Below are 8,861 nucleotides of genomic sequence, written 5' to 3'. Positions count from 1 at the left end.
ACATGTCTGAATGAATATACATGTGCATATATGAGTGTCGGTGTATTTGCATGTGTCTGTCTGTTTGTCCGAGCGTGTGTGTGTGTGTGTGTGTGTGTCTGTGTCTGTGTCTGTGTGTGTCTGTGTGTGTCTGTGCGTGCGTGCGCACGCGCGCACATGTGTGTGTGTGTGTGTGTGTGTGTGTGTGTGTGTGTGTGTACAATGCCGTGAAACATAAATCATGGCAGTTGTGAACCCATACTGACCAGTTTGGAAACTATAGATGTCCAAGCTTACTGTGGTATAATTTACAACAACAATAACAAAAAAATCGTCTGGGGTTGGGCTACATATTCCCTTCTAAAAATACTGATGGTCACAAGATTGCCTTCTTATGTAAAATAAAAAAAACGGAGAGTAGTTAATTTGACACTGGGTTTTATTTATTCCTATGGTATTAAGGGATTATAATGCAGCTGTTGTCAAGGTACCAATTTCAATCATTTTACTGAAATGTAACTTCCTGTCGGTTGCGACAGGGACGTATATTTCTCACTATGTTTTGTAATTGTTGTCCATGCATTTTGATGGTTAAGATTACGTTTACTAAATTAGGGTGTGTTGATGAGACAGTATTTGAGCAAAAATATGTTTCTTTTTTTCTGAAGTTTGGAGTTTAACTCATTTGCATACACTGCCACTAATATCCTAAAAGACTGTTAAGGCTAGTAGACCTCTTCCATTTCAAAACATGAGAAAAAAAGAAAGATTCTTTTGCTGATGTTTTTTTTTGTTGTTCTTAGCCTTTCACATTCACAGTTATGGCAGGCTGGCATATGCGACTAAACTCTCTCCTTCATAATTGCTGCTCTTCAACTTGCACCTGACTGTTATGGGATGTAGATTCAAATTGTCACTTTAACTATTATTACTGAGTAGCCGACATGGTTGTAATTTGATAATCGAATTATAATAATGGGGGGGTTTAGGCTTGTTGTTGATTGGAACAGTGTTAAAGAGGGAGGGATTTAATTTCAATCAAATTTGAATGGGAAATAAATGCCATCCTGATCCTAGAACCCCCGTATTACCTGTTCATTACTATTGCAAAGCTATTTCAGCAAGTGGGAGCTGAACGCATCACTCTTTGTGTGTTGGCTCTCCCTGAAGGCTCAAATGGCATGCAACGTTCTGAAAGGAAATACAGTCCCAAAGCAAAACAAGTAGCTCCATTAAAATCACACTGTTTCCTGATATATACCACAAGTTGCAGATGGACTTTCTAGACAATAGTATACATTCCTGATTTTTCTAAAAAAAAAAAAACCTAGACACAGCATGTACAGATTAGATTTGGAAGCTAGTGTGCGCAAGTTGTCATCCATGCATCACATCACGTAAGGCTCATTTATGATATTTGAATTGTTTTGTATTGCTTTTAATCGAAATAGGACACACACACACACACACACACACACAAACACACACACACACACACACACACACACACACACACACATGCAACTGCCTGCAACTGCAATCTGAAGGATTTGCTCATTTATGTGAGCAAAAACTTTCGTAGTTGTATTGTTAAAAGAATAACTAACTGCATACAGCGGTCTTGAAAAGACCTGCTGTGGATTCAAGGAAAAAAAACAACAAAGTGCTACTTTGCACATTTTCTTAAAATGCCTGTGCTTAATATTTAATCATTTTTCCTTAAATGAACTTCTATGATTTTCTTTTATTCAATTTCAAAGGAGAAAAAAACATTTTTTTAAATCTTGATAAGTGGACTGCATTATTTTCTTGCATATATGTTGCACTGCTTAAACCAATAAGTGCACTACTGTTAACAGAGATATTATAGTTTTAGAAAAGAGGATTTTTTTTTTTTTAAATCTAACATTTGGTTGTAGAGTTCACATGTAATAGAATAGCTTTGTTTCAATTTATTCATTAAGTAATTCAGCGGTTCTTGGCTTTTGTTATCGCTTGCAGTTACCTACAGTATATCCTCGTGCCGTGTTAATGCAAGCATTCTTTTTTTTTTATTTAAATATGTACCATTACGTGTGCTCATCTATGTTTTAACCTTTGAATTCATTCTTTTTATGGAGTCAGTTCCCTATAATAGTTAATCAATTGCATTTCTTTAGATACAGACAGAATTTTCCTACCAGAACATCCAAGCCAAACAACATTAACAGTGAAACAGCAACAGTAATAATAAACACAACTCCCGTCCAACTCTGTTGGCGGAGGTAATAATAATAACTATTATTATGTTATTAATAATAATAATACATTTATAATGTGTGTGTGTGTAACATAAATGATATGTGTGTCCTAGAACAACTTTGTGTGGGTTTAAAGGTGTGGGGAGGTGATGGAATGCAGCTTCTTTGATATCTGTCTGTCAGTCGTAGACGGTTGTGTCCCTTCCTTAGTGTTCGTATGTCTGTGAGTGTCTGTGTGGTATATAGCCTAATCAAACTGTTAATAAGTGGAATATCTGAACTGTAGGGCTTCCTTTGCAATATGCAGCGCAGGTACTATGAGAAGCAGCTCTCCAAACCTTTTGGGCGAATACGGCACCCGTAACATTTGTTCCGAGATTTAACGAAAGCCTGGGTCAAGTACTGTTGTACTTCATCGCACCCATTTGGAGAAGTTCTATCCAGCATTTTTTAAATTTCACATAATTGCTACTAGATTGCTGATCCCTGTGGAGTCAGCTGAAGTGAAGTCAAGTGATGAACATGTGAGACCTGGAGAGATATTCTGGTTTCTCCTCATCTTGAAAATATATATTATATTAACCACACATGAGAATATAGTGAGTCCTCAGTAAAAGTAGCACATTATTTAACATTTGATTGGGCCCGTCTCCTATGGTGTGCATATAAGCCTAAACTGTATGGTTCCTGTTTGTAGCTGTTGTTGCCAGGATGGCAATATTGCTGCATGCTAGTGCTATATTTGTCTCTACACAGCACGTGGAGGGTAATCTCATGCCTTAACAGACAATGCACTAAATAGAATATGTAAGCAACTGCCGAGATCTCTTTCCAACAGTACTGCCACATGTATGGCACACAGCTCATGGTGTTGGTGTTTGTTGTCTGTTCAGTACCAAGTTTAAACACTGCCAAACTAACATCGTCACTTCTTTGAAAGCGAAGGCAGAGACATTAAATTGAATTGTTTCAGTGTAACGTGTGTATTCAGTAACCTAGCATTCCTTCATGGCACCTAAATTTTACATATTTTGTGTAAACACATATATCAAATGCACTATTGACTGTAGCTAGATGAGTACAACCAGCTTTGTGGTATCATTGGTCTAAATAGTAGGTTAAGTAGCTCGATGTTGGTTTTTTGAAATATTTGATTTCAGAATTACACTATCAAACGTTTCTCTCTTTCTCTTTTCTTTTTCTTTTTCTTTTTTTTTTTGGAATAACAAAAGTAGCCAATCTCAACGTTATCCGGATGAGGGCTAATAACTCGTCCCATCGTCAGTTGACTTCTTGTATCATAAGGTGTTTGATAGCAGACCAGGCTTGGAAGGGGAAGAACCTTCTCTCCAGTGTGTCATAACGTGCTATAGCATACCCAGGCTTTTTAACCCCCCCCCCCCCCCTTCCCCGGCTCCTTCCCCTGTTGCATTAGCATCACACGCTCTTCACTGTCCATAGTTATATATTCCTTATACTGCTTCAGCTACTCGTGGTGGTGCTTAATTCTCTTTTCTCAGTGTTGCAGAAAAAGTTGGTTGAAAAATTGTTGAAAAGTTGCAACATTATCCAGAAAATAAGTCCTTATCTCAATCGTGCTTCTTCTAGTTGTTAGTTTGAAAAAAAAAAAAGAAAAAAGTCTAGACTTTCTGTTTGCAAAGTGTTCGCATATTTTCCAGAACAAAACATATTGAAAACGTAGATAATAGCCTTGAGCCTGCAGCTGTTTGTATTGTGTTTCAAATATATTACTGTTCATGTTTTGTTTATAGTGTAGAGACACAGGGTCTACAGTACGTTGTTGTCCTTCTTGCAGTATGTTTAATTCATCGTTATACTTCTTTATTTCAGACTTCCTCCTGCTTCTTTTGTTTCATTTTTTTATGGTGATCATAGTGGTGTTGTTTATACATACATAGCTTCATGCAGCTGGATAAAGGATAGTCAGTTATTGAGTCCTATTTCACAGTGTACTATATATGCTTATATGCTTTGCATTGAGATGAAAACAAGGAAATGGAAGATAGTAATGGTGAGGGGTCGCGTTGAGTAAAGGAACAGGTTCATTTTATTCTGATAAGCTTGCGTCTGTCTTCCTGTTCGTCTTTCAGTCTGTCTCCACACATTTTTAAGTCAGATCTTTTTTTATTTACGCTTGAATAAAGTCACAAACTTAAGAGTAGAATACAGAAAACACATGAAAACATTCAGATAATACTTAACTGCATCATTTTTTTGTTTTGTTTTTGGTCTTCTACAGTACACATAAGAGTGAAATAGATAACTTCTTACAAATATACTATATATATTTAAGTATCACCATCTCCACACAGATGAAGAATACATTTTCAGATAGTTTGATAAAGACATAATTGCAGCTAGAGTATACAGTACCTTGTGGGATATAGGGAATATGCCTATCAAGTGCCTATCAGTACATACAGCAACTATACAGAATATTCATAGTTTTTCTCTCCTACATTGCACAGATACAGTATATACACAATGGTCTATGAAAAATATACTATTTATACTATTACTGCTAAGACCTGGTGGTTGTGAGTACATCCTAAGAGAACCCTTTAAAATACCTGAAATGTTCTATTCATATACAGTAAAAGCTACATCTGCAAGTTTTATTTTTTATCCTACATTTATACAGTTTGGAGGATTCAAAGATATAAAATACAATCACATTTTAAATTAAATATATACAGATAGGTTGAGTGTTTTTTTTCTTTCACGTTGCTCCCTCTCATTGCTGTTTGGCATTTTATACATGCCATTTTTTGTTTCAGTTTTTTGCCATTTTGCAAACAAGCCATATACTGTACTGTATGTTTGTGGGGGGAGAGGGCAGTGGCACTTTGTGAACAGCAGAGGGAGCCACACGTCAACTGGAAGAGGTGAAGCTAACACTGCCTGACACAATGAACAAAAACCCAAGTGGAATATTTGGATTTTTTTTTAAATCTTTAGGTAAATATTGCCGTTATTCTAAAACAATAACATCTATAAGCGTGGCAGAAGTTACCTCCACTGACATTTACTGTAAGGCTGCAGGCTGTAGGAACTGGCAGCTGCTTTGATAGATTGTTTTTCTAAGTGTGTCCTTTGATGACAGGCTCTTCCACATGCACGCCAATGCCTGATCCCCACACAACGATCATTAAAGTTTTATCTTATCTGACAGCCTTGTTGTTTACGTGCAGCTTGAAATTGTAAAGGGCAAGCAACGAGCAACGTGAAACAAAAAGAAATTGGTCATTTAGATATTCACAACCAATGCAGTGCTTGGAGACGAAATGGGATTACAAATTGAAAGTTTTGGCAACAGAGAAAAAAAACCCCTGCAGAGCATTGAAAATGTCTTTAAGTGGTTAGTTTAACAACATGAAAACAAAAGTAAAAGAAAATATAGTAGAATAAAAATGAGAAATCAAGTTTCGGGACCGAGTGGCTGCGAGATAAAAGGTTCTGGGATGTCTTATTATTCTGTCCCCTGTGGACTAATTACCACAGTTTTCTCTGTAACCTTCTCCAGCCTAGTTACTGTGCCAAATTTAGGAGAAAAAAGGCACTTTTTTAAAATTGTCCCACTATTGTTAAATCAGATGTGAGGGACCGAGCGGACACAAAGAAAAACAAAAGAATCTTTTTGAATGAGAAATTTCTGCACGCTAAAAACACAATATACTACAACAAAGCATGCATCATGCCAAAAACAAGTGATTGCCTTTATTTTGAATCTTTAAATCCTCCATAATACATAGTTTTCAAGTAAATAGGAGAAAAGAGCTATGATTAACAAATGCACATTTTGAAGGCTTAGTTTCATAGACATGTAATGTTCAAACGAAGCATTAATAATATAGGCAATGTGATATAGCTAGTCCCTGTCATCCAGCCGTCACACTATGACGCACACAAACAGCATCTGTTCAGATTTTACTGTCACACATCCAGATTCTGTTTTCAGTTTGAGCTTCTCACACACACAGTGAAGCTGCCGCTCAGATTTTTAAAGTACGACACAGCTCAACTAAGCTATAACATCTACATTATATTCACTATGACGCTTTCTCCGAACATGCAGTTATTACACTATCCTGATGAGGTGTTTTAATAAATGCCATCATCGGGTAACTAACATCCATCAGTCCAAATCAAGCATGCAGTCCTGTCTGTCTACACAGCTTTTTGTTCCTGTTGGGGAGTACTTTGTTTTTTGATGGAGCGCAAGCTATATTTTGAGTGTCCCTCGATAACAGGCTTTCTGTGTCTTCTTTTTTATCACAATGATGAGGAGACTTAGGCGCCATTTAGCCTCTCAAGGCTAAACATTGAGCCTCTTTGTGTTCTCGCTCGCTGTAGTCTGTCCTTTGGCGTAGTCCAGCTCGTTTTTAAGTGTAAAAAGACATTCCTGTTCAAGTCCAGAACATTCCAACTTCTAGTCTGGCATTCATTTCCCACTTAACCAACCTGACATTAAGATTTTCCACCACTTAATGGTTTTTTACAGATCTGTTGGATATTCGGTCATGTCGTAGCAAACATTGCCCATTACATCAAAGTTTAGTAACAATTTCCCTCGAATAGATCAGTTTTTTAATCTCATCTCGCTGTCGAATCAAATGTTGCCACAAAGTCTCATAAGCTTTGAGCACAGCTTATGCTTGTGTGGGGCCGGTTTTATAGACAACATGCACTATGCTATCACTCTGTTTCTCTATGTAGTTTCATAGTGCAGAGACGTTCAATAAAAATAAAAATGGAAAAAAAAAAACAGCAAAAAGATGTTGGCCACTGTCTCAGCCAGCACGTAGTCTGCCATAAAGGACATGCAGACTTAGATTCAAACTTTTAGCACTGTAATGTTCCTAAAGAAGGCTGTCGGTGGTCATTTGTAAAGCGGGGCCATGCTAATCATTAGAAGTCAAATGACACAAAAAAAAAACTGTACTAGACAATGTTTGTTTTCATAAACCAAAGAAGGGTTAAAATAATTTATGGAGAAAATAACATTTCTTTTCTATGTGTGTGGGGGTTCCTAAACGATTGGGCTAGATTGCTACAGTTGTTTTTTTGTTTTTTTTTTCTTCTCATTGCCGGGTGCTTGTGAAAATGCATCTATGTTTTTATCACTTGATCAGTTGTTTATAGTTTTGTGGTTGTGTTCATTTGCCTATTGTAGACCAAAATAGAATTTTTTTATAAGAAATGCAACAAAACATAAAAATGAATCTGACACAGTAGCTGTGATGTAAACTATCGCATGTTAAAACATGTATAAGATTGTAAGTGTTGCATCGTTCCTAAAACACATTGGTTATGTCTTCTATACACACATCTAGCGAATCAGTGTAGACCTGTTCACCTTCACATTGGACTCTATCGATAATAGTTTTGTGATAGCAGTTTTCTTCAGATATTGGCGCTGTCTAATATTTCAAGGCTGTCCCTAAAATACTAATCCGACATTGTGACTTTGAGTACATTTAGCCATTTATACTTGAGACGGACCAAGATGTTAAGTTTGCACATATTTGTAGGTTGTTTATGAAGCCAAAAAAAAAAGAAAGAGAATAATGATCCTTTCAGTCTCAGCAATTCAAGTCAAATCCAGCTGAGGTGTTCTGATGATCTTTACGCAAATTATTACATGTTCACTGAGGGGAAAAAAAAGCATCAGAGCCAGCCATCACTTCACAATGAAAATAAATTAAAAAACCAAACACGTATTTAAATATCACAACGTGGTCCAAATATTTATGAAAGTGATTACATATATTTTTGTAACAACACATCACCTGCGAGAATGTAAACCATTAGGCTTAAATTTGACGATATTTTATTACTGTGAGGTCGAATTCAAGGTGAATCTGCTGTATATTTTTCATCCTGTGTGTTCAAAATAGGAAATTTAATTACTGTAATTCGGGCGATGTTTTGTACCAGAATTTCTCACACATTGGCATTACAAATCAGAATTGAAAATGAAATGTGCCCTGATAAAAGCAGCTTAGGTTGTTTTGTTTTGTTTTGTTCATCTGGCTTTCAGGCTTTTTGCTGCCATATCTTGTATGTAGATGCTTTTTGTAAACATGCACTTGAGTTGAACTATGAGATGTGCTTATAAATATGTGTATATTTTGTTAGGCTTCCTTTTGCCTACGTTAGCTTGATATTTTATTATTTCCCTAAACGAAAAAAAAAAGAAAAAAAAAAAGACTTCTCCTATATAGTTATGAACTTGGCAGAAGTGGAGCTGTTGTAGTAAAGGTAGTTAACATCACAACTAAGCAACCCTGAAATATATGCTGCAGTAATGTGTTTTCAGTTTGTTTTTGATAATTTATGCTCCAAGTTGGTTTGTATTTTATTATTATTGTTATGAAACAAGCTTGTTTGAAATGTATTTGACTGCTGTTTTGAAAGAGGGGATACACTTTGTTTGTTTTTTTTTAAATGTTATGTGCAAGGACGTTTTTATAATATGATTTGTCAAACACTGGACTGGAGTGAGTTTTCCAACATTTCCAAGTTGAGAGATGTATTTGACAGACATAACTGCACAGACGACACCCGTTAGCACAGATGCGAGCTGACAGACAAAGCACATCCTCCCAGCTGTACAGGGGA

This window comes from Epinephelus moara, chromosome 3 (genome assembly GCF_006386435.1).
Source record: "Epinephelus moara isolate mb chromosome 3, YSFRI_EMoa_1.0, whole genome shotgun sequence".
Classification (NCBI taxonomy): domain Eukaryota; kingdom Metazoa; phylum Chordata; class Actinopteri; order Perciformes; family Serranidae; genus Epinephelus; species Epinephelus moara.
Note: the sequence above shows the minus strand (reverse complement) of the source record.